Genomic DNA, 14039 nt, shown 5'->3' with positions numbered 1-14039 from the left:
CACGTCCGCCACACGAAGGCAGGCGGAAGCGTCCCCGCACACGGTATAAAAGTGCGCGCAAACAACAAACACGTATATACATCTACAATGAATGCCCCATTTGTCGCAGCACTGATTGTGGGACACCGCAGGAGGAGGAGAATAGCCAGGGCCCGCATTTTTGGGATGCCTGATGACCATGTCTATGGCAGGTATAGGTTTCCACCTCGTATCATCCTAGGCACTCGTCAAGGAGTGGGAAGATCACCTTACATCCCCCACCCTGTGCCCCCAAGCATCGAGCCCCTTGGAGAAGGTGCTCAATGTCCTGCCTTTTTTGGCCACTGGGTCATTTCAGCGGACTACTGTCATAGTGGGGGGGGCTCACAGGCCACGCAGTCACGCTGCCTACACCAGGTGTTGGCAATCATGACTGCACGCCCCTCTGTCCGCAGGCACATATACATGCCCAGAACACCCGCAGAAAGGCAGGCCGTGGTCCAGGATTTTTACAGGGTGGCACACTTCCCCAAAGTGCTATAGATTGACCCAGGTGGCCCTACGTCCACCTAGGGCCACTGAGCACATCTATCGAAACCGCAAGCACTGGCATTCCATCAACGTGCAGGTTGTATGCAATGCTAAAGGAATCATCACCTCTGTCTATGCAAACTACCCTGGCTCCACCCATGACAGTTTCATATACAGAATTTCCGCCCTGAGCCAGGCCCTGGAAGCTGGGCAGCATGGTGACACATGGCTCCTAGATGAGTACAAATGCCTGTGCACATGCATGCAAGTCAACCACAGACAAATACCCAAACCCTAATAATCTCAACTATTATCACCTCCCCAGGGGACAGTGCCTACCCTCTGAGCAACCACATGATGACGCCAATCCGGAACCCCACCACACCACCCCAGGTAAGATACAATGATGCCCATATTGCAACTAGTGGCATAGTGGAGCACACATTCGGAGTGCTCAAGTCACGCTTCCGCTCCCTTGACCGCTTTGGTGGGCAGCTACTATATACACCCCATGTAGTGTGCAGGATCATTGTGGCAGCATGTGTCCTGCATAATGTTGCAACACGGCGGGAGGTACAGCTGCGGTGTCCAGGCGCAGGAGTGGCACAAACCAACCACCTCCTCTGTGGTCTGGGTACCTGCAGGGTCAAACTTACACAGGCCTCTGAGACCCCGGCAGGGAATGAGGGTCAGGGATATGTTTCATGGACAGGCATTGGTATTCAGGATAACCGGAAAGAGGGGCAGGAGAGTGGATGTGGATTTGCAAGGGAAAGTAGGCAAAATACAACTATTCACAAAAACACATAGTCAATTAGAGGAAACAGGTTCATCATGCACATTGTACCAAATTAGTCAAATGCAAGCCAAATAGAGACTTATCTCTGGGGTGAGTGCTGGCCTCCTGCCTGTGCACTCTCAGGTCTGGTAACAGGAGCACTTCAATGCTGCAAAGAGAGTGTGAGCTACTAATCTGAATGTGTGTTTACAACACACACACACAACCCATCCATGCCCCAAAGTAAATGACCTCTCCACAAACAAACACCAGTGTCAGCTGCTTTGTACCCATATGTTAGTTGGGCCCCCTGATTGTTCATACACTGTCAATGCAGTAAGGCAGGCGCATGCGGGCGCGCAGGAAACGGAAGACCAATGCGTCAAGAATCACACATGATACGATGGTCCCTGGGTGAGCTGCTAGACGTGTATAGCAAGGTGCAACTTCAGTACAAGTTGTGCTTTGGCAGCCAAACATTTCAATAGGTAGTGCACGTGGCAATTTGCACATGCAAATGACATGCACTCACCACAAGTCTGAGCCTCGCTGGGTGTCCCTGTGCACTGTATCAGTTCCTGGCTAGGAAAGCTACTACCCTAATTACTCTGCTTCAATGGAGCAGGGGGTACTCCAGGATATGTTTTATGGCCCCTGAGTGTGCCCCTGACAACTTGTAAAGCCACTTGGCATTTGGCCCTTAACGCTTCTCCAACAATGCATGCCAAAGCTCCCCAGCACTGGTGTTACTTAGCATCCATGTGCAAGTGGCCTGGTGGAAGGTTTCGGTGTGGGCCCTTGTGTTGCTCACCTCGCCTGGAGCTCCTGGAAAAACTTCTGCTTCTGGCGGACGTCTGAGCACAAGCCCTGTGCTTCTTCTTGCGCACACATCCACACGTTTGCACCACAGAACGTGGCCAGTTTTCTGGATTAGTCGTCCCTGTGTCTGCTGGCAAATGTAGTCTGGAGGCTCATCTACCAGCAGAAAGGGCTTTAAATAAATTAATAAGGCTGGAAAGTTCCCTGTGTGTGTATCTACATGCTGATTGTCACTGGGCCAGGTTAGAGACCTACATCCAAACTACTCCCACCATCAGTGTCACTTTGACAGGCAAGAAAATAACATACATCACAATCCACATCAATTAATGGAGACATCAATCACATACTTACCCAAATTGATTACACACATGGGTGGATAAAACGCAACAAATCCCCACTAGGGGTGTTAACACAAGTAGTACAGCAGCAGAGAGACCACAGTTATTAAGAAAGTCCAAAGCCCGTGTGTAAAATTTTGTAACACTGAACCATCCTAGCGAGCCCATGCCACAAAGCACCACACCGTCACATTAATGCACAATAGACAAACAATATTAAACTATATTAACTAATTAAACTAACAATGAAAAACCTACATAACCTAATTAAAATAACAATCAAATAGTTAATATTAACTAACTAAACTAAAAGCAAAAATCAAAAATGGCCACATATGACCCGGGGGGGAGGCACCCAGGTGTGGGGAGGTACAGGGTGCACCTCAACACCCACATGCGATGATGTTGAGACAAAAAAAAAAACTCCATGGGCTCAACGCCTGCACACCATGACCTGTGTGGGAGATATCTCGTCGTCCTGAAAAGGAGGACGTGACAGAGGAGCCTGACCACACCTAGGCGCAGCTTGCCCCTCGTCGGCAGCAAGTCTGCCAGACGGGTGAGTCTGGTTCTGTGCGGCAATGACACGCAGCTCTGCATGCAGAACCTCCCGTGATACACGTGCTTCCTCTTGCAAGGTAACACGTGTAACACAGAGTTCTTCCTGCGTGGTCTGGCTGGACAACTGATGCACCTCCCGGCAAGCACGTAGCTCAGCCGAGATGGTACGTTCAAGCTGCTCAAACCTCTCCTCTGACCGCATCCTCTGGGACGTCAAGAGGGCACCCAGAGTGGATCTGAGGGACTCATACTCAGCCCTCAAGGCCTCCATGTGTGCCTCTGCATGAGCAGCAATTGCTTGACACAGAAACAACATTTCATCCTGGCGTGCCCTGTCTGAGGCTGCCATGCCCAGTCTGAGTGAGCGGGCTGTGGACTGTGCTGCCTGCCGCTGGAGAAGCACCTGCCTAGCAGGGGGGAGCACGGATTGGGTCACACGTTCCATGCTCACAGCGATGTTATGAAGTGCTGCCCCCTGCCGTTCTGAATTGGCAGTCATGTCTTGCTCCCACTCAGGGTACCTCGGTGTCGCGCGGCCACCGCGTTGCTGGGCTTGACACCTGCGGGACCCAAGGACCGGGTGTCCTCGTTGGGTTGGCACCGCCCATGGCTGCACGACTACATGCCCCCGTCTATGTGATGCCCCAGGCACATCAGCGACTGGTGTGGCGGGTGACCCCGGTCCCGATCCACCACAGGCGGAGGTCCCACCACTGTCTGGCCCCTCAGTGCAGGTGTCGCAGACAGAGGAGTGTCCACATCACAATCACTCACCCCTGACGTATGGACCTCCAACTTGACATGGCCGTCAGAGTGGTCATCTGGGCAGGACTCATTGCCAGCCAAAGACAAGATGATCTGTAGCACATGTGGGTTCTTGTGGTCTACCACCCCACGACCCCTCTTGTGCCGGGTTGCGGTTGTGATAACAACCCTGTGCCTGGCATGACAACACCATCCTCTGGCTCCATTGTGTCATCATCTGAAAAGTGGAGAGAAAAAAACTTTAGTACACATGTTAAAAGCACATAACAAACTCACACATGGACATCACACAGACAGCCAACACATGAAGCACACATGTCACACACAAAAGAGAACCTGCCATGCATGCCTGGTCAATTTGACATTGCATCAGTGAGTACGCATGTAGAATGGTGTTACACGGCTCAGACGTGGGTTGATACAGTGCAGAACATGTGTACGTTACTCACTATCTACATGACAAGTACTTCATGATGTGTATCCAAAAACGTGAAGGCAGTGCATGGGCAAGTTCAGGCATCACGTGCAATGTACATGCAATGGGTTGCATGGCTACAAGCAAGCCCCCGCCCCCCTGAGTGAAAATGCAGGGATGCCTTTCATGGTAGCAAAAGGGTGACTAGAGACCTGTGTATTGGCAGACAGTGTTGACTAGCATCAATGGCATCATCTGAGTCAAATGACAACACAACAGAAGATGATGGGACAGTAAGCAGGAGACATGACGAACCCTCAGTAGTACACTCATGTGTGCAAAAGCCACTACACCAGTTGGACAGAGTCAGTGGCCATGAAACTGGGGGAGGACTGTGCCCCACACAGACTGTGACACCCAAAAAATGTGTGTGATGCAGGACTGGGCCAGAGTGGGCATGGGATGGCTGAAGAAATGCCATGAAATGTTGATCATCCTGGTCACGTACTACAATGATCATCCAGTCAAGGACACATAGGGGCATGCATGGAATGCACATGGAGCATGAATGGGCACCCATGTCCCTGCGGAGCATCTGCCATCTATAAAGTCCAAGTGAGACACCCTGCATGAAGGGCAGAGGATGTACCCCAATGCATGTGTCTGGTAGGATGGCTGATGGAAGTATCATGTACACAGGAGGCTTGAACAGGCCAATGCAGTATGCCAAAATGATGCACACCAGTGCTATGGTGGAATTGGGGTGCAGAGGTGGTGGAAGGGCAAGGGGGCATGCCTACGTGGAGTACCCGCATGCAGTCAGAGGACACATGCACGTCAGTCATGCAATGACATAGTCCCAGTGCTGAGAGGAAAGTCAACCCTGGCTACATGCAGAAGTGCCAGTGAGCTGTAACATGGACCGGAGGGGCATCTGAGTGACTAGCATGTGAGTAGGGTGCAAGTATGGTAATGAGGACAGTTCCCGTCTGCTCTACATGTCCAACATCCTGCACAGCATGCACGCATCAGTGAAACATTGCATGACTAGCACATGAGAACCATCTACACATAGCATGCAGTGGCAGTCAAGCACAACACATCACACAGGCAAACCACACATGGGCTGGACATACAAGCAACAACATTCACTGGACAGGGCATCAAAGTCCTGTGTCTCTCCCACTCCTTCGACCAATTCTTCTGGTATGAACTCCGCTACGAGTGACTCATGCAGAGTGAGGTCATCCTCCTCAGGTGGTGGTCCACCGCCAGTCACCAGAGTCATGTTGTAATTTGAGGCGCGCTTAGCCTTAGTGCTGCATTTGAGGTCATCCCAACGCTTCTTGCACTCGGCACCTGTGTGCACCTCATGGCCGAAAGCACTCACATTATCCGCGACATGCTTCCAGTGGGTATTCCGATGGGCAGCCGTAGTTTTACAAATCGGCCCCACTAGCATGTCACAGCTGTGGGCCCGCACATAGTCCACAAGGGAGTCCAGTTCCTGCGCACAGAAAGGCTTCTTCCTTGACGTGCAGGAGGCCATGGCTGTGTCTGGGGTCCCAGCCTATGCTGCAGATGCAACCTTCATCCTCTTGGATAGTGGCGTGGACCCTGGCTGGCGAATGCGCCCTGATAAGTATGGCCAGTGGCACCGGAGGATTGAATAAAGGCAGTGGCAGGTGGTAGGACGACCGAAGGCTTGACTTGCATCAGTGGCTGCTGGGTACCCTGGAATGGACCCTGCGCAGCAACATCCGCTGTGCCAGGGTCATTGACCGCGACTGTCCTGGTTGGTAGGCTGCATCTGCCCCTGCATTTGCCAACACCCAGCTGGTCGGGGCAGCAGATGACATCACTGCCCCAGGGACACGTGTCTCGGTCAGGGCAGCCCTGCGTGCACCTACGGTGTTCCTCATGACCTGCTGGAAATCCTCCATAGACTCTTCAAGTGCCAACGCAGCCTGCACTAGCAGACCCTGAGCCTGGGTGGTGGTGTCCACAGCTGCACTTGCAGCTCCCACTACCCTTGGGCCCGTGGCAATCGATGAAACGGACTGCCGGGTCACATGGGCGCAAGTACTGCATCTCCCAGAGCCGCAGGGGGTGGTGGCATGACTGCAGCAACAAGTGGCACAACATCGTCACGAGCTGCGGCACCCCTGCCTCTTCCCCCTCTGCATCCACCCTGGACACCCTGGATTCCCCCTACTCCCTGGTCACCCCAGCCATGTCCCTGACCACGCCCACCATGAGGAGTATGCCCAGCTGAGGCACCCCTCAACTTTGGTGGCCTCCCAACCATGGCACAGATGAAGTAGTACCGGCACAGATGGAGAAGTGTCAATGGGAGGTGTACACGACGATTGTCCTGGGCAATTGGGGTGAAGGAGGTAGGATACAAGATGTTATAAGCACCCCTGCGCCCGCAAGGCCGTATGTGACCCCGGTGATGAAGTGACAGGTCACACAATGCTCAGGCACCCCAAAACTGCAGGGAAACCGTGCATGCACCCCGGTAGCCCACGTGTGTGGAATTAACCTCCCGCAGTACGCGGTGGCACCCAGGGACACGAAAAACACGTACGCATGGGACACGCAGGCTACTATGACCTTGAAAATGGGTACGCGATACACATGGGCACCCGCAGTGGGAAAATAGTGTGCGCGACTCACCGTCAGACTAGCGTGATAATGAAAAACACGAGTAGCTAATAACCCAGCCAAAAGAAGGGATACGTCCTTGATCCGCTGTGAAGTAGTGATGGTGCGCGAAACAAAACGAAGTAGCAACACCCATGTCAGTCTCCACGAAAGGCACGTGCACCGGATTGCTGGACCCGCTCACCTCTAACCCGTGCTGAGGGAAACGCCCGCGCGCGTCACATCACTTACGCACTTAGGCCCTTTCCTCGAATTACACGCATTAACACGCGGACGTGCTGTTTTGTCACGTGCTGAATCACTATGCACCTGTCACGAGGGAAACACCTGCGCGCATAATGTCACAGACGTGCTTATGCGCTAAGGGTCTTTCCTCAAATTACACGCTGACGTGCACTTTTTTCACGTGACAACACACGGAAGACCACGCTCCTTCCCAGAAGGCCATTTTCCTGCTCCCCAGAGCCTCGAGCACGCTCCCACCTGCCATCTGCTGCTGCCTGCCTGCAAAACACCTGTCCTGCTCTTTTGTGCCTGCACTTTAGCCATCTGCAGGGTTCCAGTTACTGTGACCACCCCTGCTGGAACAGAAGACTCCCAACTGGGATACCATCACTCCACAGCCTAGCCCCAGGACCCAGTTGCCCGCCCACACCTGCCTCGGGGGTTGCCATGTCGGACAGAACACCATCTGGCTCCAGTGGCAATCCCCCAGCAGGGAGGCAGAGGGCTACCAGCTTCAGAAATTAAGTTGGTATCCTGGTGGAGCAAGTCCTGGGGCAGTATGATGCCCTCTTTGGAAGTTTGTCCGCTGATTATGAAGGACAGAAGAGGATCTGGATGGAAATTGTTGCTGCCATCAACGTGGAGGAGGTGGCAGCTCGCAACATAAAACACGTCCGGAAGCGCTGGGAGGACTTCAGGTCCAGGACCCTCAACAAGGCCCGGCGCCTCTTGAAGTCAACGGATGCTGAGGGGTGCTGGGTCTGCCTAACCAACAACCAGATGAGGGTCCTGGAACGTATACGCCCAGCGCTCCACGTCCAGGTCCTTGAGAGGCAGACCCATCTGGAGTTGAGTGTAGATGCATAGTGATATGTCTTTGTATGTCTTTGTAGAGCCATGTATGGATGTGTATGTACAGGGACGTGAGCCTGCCACATGTGAGTCCTCTCATGTGTGAGACACATTGATGGTGTATGTGTTGGTAAGCATGCTGGCCAAATGCAGGTGTGGGTGCACACATTTTTGAATTTCTGTGTATGCAATGTGGCATGGTTGTGGTGTCACACGTGGAGGCTGGTTCCACCTGCATGTATCTGCACTATGTACATGTGCATGTGTATGTATATGACAAGCGTGAAACTGTGATACACCATGGATGCATGTGACACTGACATGTAGGAAGCTGATTGCGAGATGTGACATAGATGGCGATGTTATCACTGCAACAGGTGGTGGAGGTGTACAGGTGCATGTATGTCTGGTGGCGTGTGTGCATGTGTTCTGCACTCCCCATGTTGCATGTGATGTCAGGCTCACCTTTGGCTACTCATGTTATTGTTTGTGTATGGATGGTGCTGCCTGGTGCAACATTCCTGTTGTTTTGCTCATATGTGTGAGTTGAAATGACGTGTGTTGGGGTGTGTGATGCCATGTCTGAAGTTTGCGACTGCCACTCATCTGCAACTGTCATATGTGTATCAGACCATTGTACATTGCCCTGATACCTGTGTTCTGTCTCTCCCTGTCTGCAGTGTCAACTGATGAAGAGGGCGGAGACGGCGCTGTGGAGCACAGCAGCAGGGATCCTACCGCCAGCCAGAGACGCCGGAGACGCAAGGCCCAGCTCCCCTCCCAGGTTGACATCTCTTTGGGAAGTAAGGAGTCTGGTGCCGCATCTGCGGAGGCACCTGCCAGGGGTAGGTCCAAGAGGCGGAGGTTAGAGGTGGACTCCTCGGCAGCAGAAGGGTCAGCTGAGACCCCACAGGGGCCTACAGAGGAAGATGGCAGAGTCATCCAGGTTGGTGGGGGGTTTGGTTGAGGAGGAGGCAATGGAAGTCACACGCACGGGGCCTGGAGTGGGGGATTCCACTGGTGCCAGTATTGCAGTACAGGGGCAGGGACAAGAGGCAGCACAGGCCACTGCGGAGGTGCCTGTGTGTAATCCTGTCCCCGATACTGTGACTGCATCATCTGGCCCCAGCAGGGATGCCTTCGTCCAGACCCATTTTCAGGGGGGGGATAGCCACAAAACAACTGGCCTTCCTCTCGCTGCAGATGTGGCAATCCGGGACCGTGTTCAGCCTGTCCTGGCTGGGGTGGCTTTGTGTGTTTGTGACATTCGGGGTGACGTGCAGGGTTCTCGTGAGGACAATGCACGTCATTTTGAATGCCTCAAAGACCGTGTCGACCGGCTAGGAGGGATCACTGGTGCTGGGTTCCTCCATGTGCTGGAGCTTCTACCGACCCCCTCCTCAACAGAACCCCCTGTGCGCCAGTCGTCCTCTATACCATATTCCTGCCCAAGTGTCACCCGGGCACCCTGTGGAGCTGGCCCTGACCCAGCGGCCAGGCTGGTGGAGGAGACATCCCTGCCACAGTCGGGAGTCGGAGGTCCAGCAGGGGTGGCCACCACACCAACTGGACCCCAGCAGGAGGAGGACGTGCAGGCATCACAAAGCAGGAGACTTGCACGCAGCAGCAGGCTCAAGGTGGGAGCGATGATGGCTTGGGGACATCAACATCAGAGGGGCAGGCATTGGCCAGAGGGCAGGGGGACCCTGGATTGGGAGTGTCTTCCGTGTGGCAGCGGTTGGGCCAGGCCATAGATGTGGAGCGGCGGCGGGCAGAAGAGGCACGGCTCACTATGGTCAGGGCGGAGAACTCCATGCGCAGGGCGCTGAGGCAGGCTGAGTGCTTCGAGGGAATTTGCAGGGATTTGGAGGTGAACATGGCATTATCCCTGCGAGACCTTGGGGCCAGTGAACAGGCCTGCCTCCAGGACATTGAACAGGAGTTTGATGATGCCTGGCACAGGACATCAACAAGTGAGCTGTTGGACTTGCCTGCCGCCATTGTATATAGTTCATTAGTGTTAAGTTTCCTTTCTTTTGTCTTTAATTTGGGGCGCATGGACTATGCACCACATTTTTGTATATAGTTATTTATTAGGTAGGCTTTTTGGTAGTTTCATTTATATCGTGGATTTGTAATTTGTATATAATTGGACAGTGGATTTATCATCATTTTTTTTTTCTCACCATGGAGCAATGGATTTTACTTATTTCTTTCCCTTTGGATTTGCTTTGTTGGACGGAGACTTTCGACACATTTTTATTTGGATTTTTTGGGATTTTGATTTCATTTTTTTCTCATTTTGAAACATGCTGCATTTTATTTCTTATTTCCATTATTGTGTGCTATCATTTGATTCACGGCATTTGTGTTTAATACATTTTTGTTTCATACTTCAATGTGTGGTATTCTCTCATTGGTTTCATGCATGTCACAATGTGGGTTTTCGCATTCACTGGCACCCATTGTGTGTGTGTGACGGACATGTGTTGATGTACATACATGCCATTTGGGTTGTTTCATGTAATGGCCATTTCAATGTGGGGTGTATGTAATACGAGGTTGGTTCTTTGGTCAGGGGTGGCGTGCAGTGGGATTTGGGTGGCCATGAGGGCCATGATTGTGGATCATGATGACATGTTGCGGGGGGGACATGAGTCAGGGCCTGCTGGCAGGTGCCCATCACTGTTGGGTGGGTGAGTGGGTGTGGGGGACATGAGTCGGGGCCTGCTGGCAGGTGCCTGTCACTGCTGCGTGGGTGAGTGGGTGGGGAGGACATTAGTCGGGGCCTGCTGGCAGGTGCCCGTCACTGCTGGGTGGGTGAGTGGGTGGGGGGACATGAGTCAGGGCCTGCTGGTAGGTGCCCATCACTGCTGGGTGGGTGAGTGGGTGGGGGGGACATGAGTCTGGGCCTGCTGGCAGGTGCCTGTCCCTGCTGGGTGGGTGAGTAGGTGGGGGGACATGAGTCGGGGCCTGCTGGCAGGTGCCCATCACTGCTGGGTGGGTTAGTGGTTGGGTGGACATGAGTCGGGGCCTGCTGGCAGGTGCCCATCAATGCTGGGTGGGTGAGTGGGTGGGGGGGACATGAGTCGGGGCTGGCTGGCAGGTGCTTGTCACTGCTGAGTGGGTGGGGGTGCAGGGGGACATGTGTCAGTGCTCACTTGTGCATGGTGACATGTGGGCTGGCTGGGGGCCAAGGGGAGGGTGGATGGCCTGCCTGCGGGGCATGGCCAGGGGTGCAGGGTAGTCCCCTGTGTTGTGGGCTGCCTGCAGGCCCTGGGGAGGGGGGAGAGGGCTCACCTGGGAGGACACACACTGCCAATTTGTGTTGGGGCACTCCAGGAATACACGTACCCCGCCGCCCAGCGAAATCGTGTGTGGAACTCCACGCACACCCCTCACTATACACGTAGCCCGCTGCCCAAGGCCTATAGCATGTATGACTTCCCACGCACTCCCAGGATACACGTACCCTGCTCGAACAGGGCCTATTGCGTGTGTAACTCCCCACGTACCCCCAAATACACGTACCCTGCTCGCGCTAGGCCTATCATGTGTGTAACTCCCAGCATAGCCCACAAATACATGTACCCTGATCGTGCAAGGCCTATCGCGTGTGAAACTCCCTGCATACCCCCCAGATACACGTACCCTGCCCTCACAGGGCCTATCACATGTGAAACTCCCCACGTACCCCCCAAATACACATACCCTGCTTGCTTAGGCCTATCGCGTGTGAAACGCCCTGCGTACCCCCCAAATACACATACCCTGCTTGCGCTAGGCCTATCGCGTGTGAAACTCCCCACGTAGCCCACAAATACACATACCCTGCTCGCGCAAGGCCTATCGCATGTGAAACACCCTGCGTACACCCAAATACATGTACCCTGCTCGCACAGGGTCTATCGCATGTGAAACTCCCCGCGTACCCCCCAAATACACGTACCCTGCTCGTGCTAGGCCTATTGCGTGTGAAACTCCCCACGTACCCCCCAAATACACGTACCCTGCTTGCGCTAGGCCTATCACGTGTGAAACTCCCTGCGTACCCCCTAAATACACGTACCCTGCTTGCACAGGGCCTATCGCGTGTGAAACTCCCTGCGTACACCCCAAATACACATACACTGCTCGCGCTAGGCCTATCGCATGTGAAACTCCCCGCGTACCCCACAAATGCACGTACCCTGCTCGCGCAAGGCATATCGCGTGTGAAACTCCCTGCATACCCCACAAATACATGTACCCTGCTCGTACAGGGCCTATCGCGTGTGACACTTCCCGCAAACCATCGAAATTTGCCCAGTCTGCCCATCAACCCTCCCCATGCCCCACATGCACCACATCCACCCTCCCCATGCCCCACAGGCAGCCCACACCACAGGGGTGACTTTTTCCATGCAAATTACCTGACGCGAGCAGGGTACGTGTATTCCAAGGGGTGCGCGTGGAGTTTTACACTCTATTAGCCTTGCGCGAGCGGGGGACTTGTATTCCGAGGGGTGCGCGTGGAGTTTTTTTACGATATTGGCCTTGTGCGAGCGGGGTACGTGTATTCTGGGGCGTGCGCGGGTAGTTTTACACGCGATTTCTTTGGCGCACGGGGCGGGTTTGGGGGCATAACTGGTGCTGCTGCAGGGTCGCTGCGCCACTCTGCGCCACGGCTGGTTATGGATGTGTGATTCCATGAATACGCTGTGCGCCTAAATGGGTTTTGGCGCACACGACTGGCGCAGACTGCCGCAGGCGCACTCTGTGCGCCAGCCGTGTGCGCCACTTGTGCGCCGAATTCTATGAATTACCCCCTTAATCGGGGGATGTCTAGGGATATCTACTTCGAGGGAATGTTACACCCATTCCAAATCAGGTGTTTGCAATTTTCATTTATTTAATAAAGTTATTTTTCTGAACCTGGGACCACCAATTTAACAATATTCATTCCATAAACCATCTCTCCCCTTTCAGGACAAGAAACAAACAGGGTTGCACAGATGTTGTATTTATTAATACAATAATAATTGAATCAATTTAAACATATACAAATTATGCATCTATGAAATTCTAACATCAGTTGTCAAACAGAATTAATATAAAAGTGAACTTTTAAAGCACACATATCACCATATGTTCCTTATGAATTATCCTGTGCATGCATCCACCATGCGTTGAATATTGTATGATGGTTCAAGAGAAAATTGTCACTTTATAGAACACCGACTCAGAAATTCACACTGTGTTCTAGAAAACTCAATTGAAATAAAATAACATTCCAGCATGTGAATCATCACTTACAAAATGAAAATGTGTGTTTGCTAAACTCTTTTAAGGGGTGTTTCTATTGCATTACCATGTAAAGGTGTTAAATTGGCATCTTCAATCGGCAACTGAAAGACGGAAAAATAGGTTGCAGTAAATAACCCTTTCCCTCTTTTCTTGAATGTATCAGCAACAGTAACAAGTGTCTGGTTGGTTCTGTAACCAGGACATGACTTCAATTACTTTATTTTTCTAGATATGCACACAGTGAGATGTCATTTACTTTTCTGTACTTGTGCAATGCACAGAGGAGGAGTCAGGGGATCTATAATTCCAGAAGAACATACATTGTTGAAATGTTTTCAAATGTCCCAGGTGCCTCTCAGTACTTACACATTAAAGCTGCCAGCATTAGATATATTCCCCTTACGCTATTTTTCACCTCAGAATTATATTCCTCTTTGGCATTATACTTACATAGACATTTCTTTTGCCTTTCTCAGAGACAGCTTGACACCATCTTAAGGACTGGTTTAACCCTCCCCCTCTTGACCAGATGGACATCAAACAACAAGGTGGTGTCAACTTTGTTCGACAGTTTGTTCTTCTCTTTTATGTATTTCTGACTATCTGCTGTCTTTCCCACTGAAGAAGGTCTTGGACTTTAACCCCAGGCAGGCCTTTCTTACAGTGCAGTGTTTTTAATCCAAAATAGGCCCAACGCGGAAGGCAATCTGTTCCATTCTCCTTTATGTTGCTACCAATTCTCCTTTCTTTCCTACGTCCCCACCATCAGTAAGTGAGCAATTGATTATGTCTCCTTTTATTATGTTTACACTTTTATAGA

Source organism: Ambystoma mexicanum, chromosome 5p (assembly GCF_040938575.1).
Source record: "Ambystoma mexicanum isolate Mex_15411 chromosome 5p, UKY_AmexF1_1, whole genome shotgun sequence".
In the NCBI taxonomy this organism is placed as follows: Eukaryota; Metazoa; Chordata; class Amphibia; order Caudata; family Ambystomatidae; genus Ambystoma; species Ambystoma mexicanum.
The sequence above is the reverse complement of the archived record's forward strand: the minus strand, read 5'-3'. Positions refer to the sequence as shown.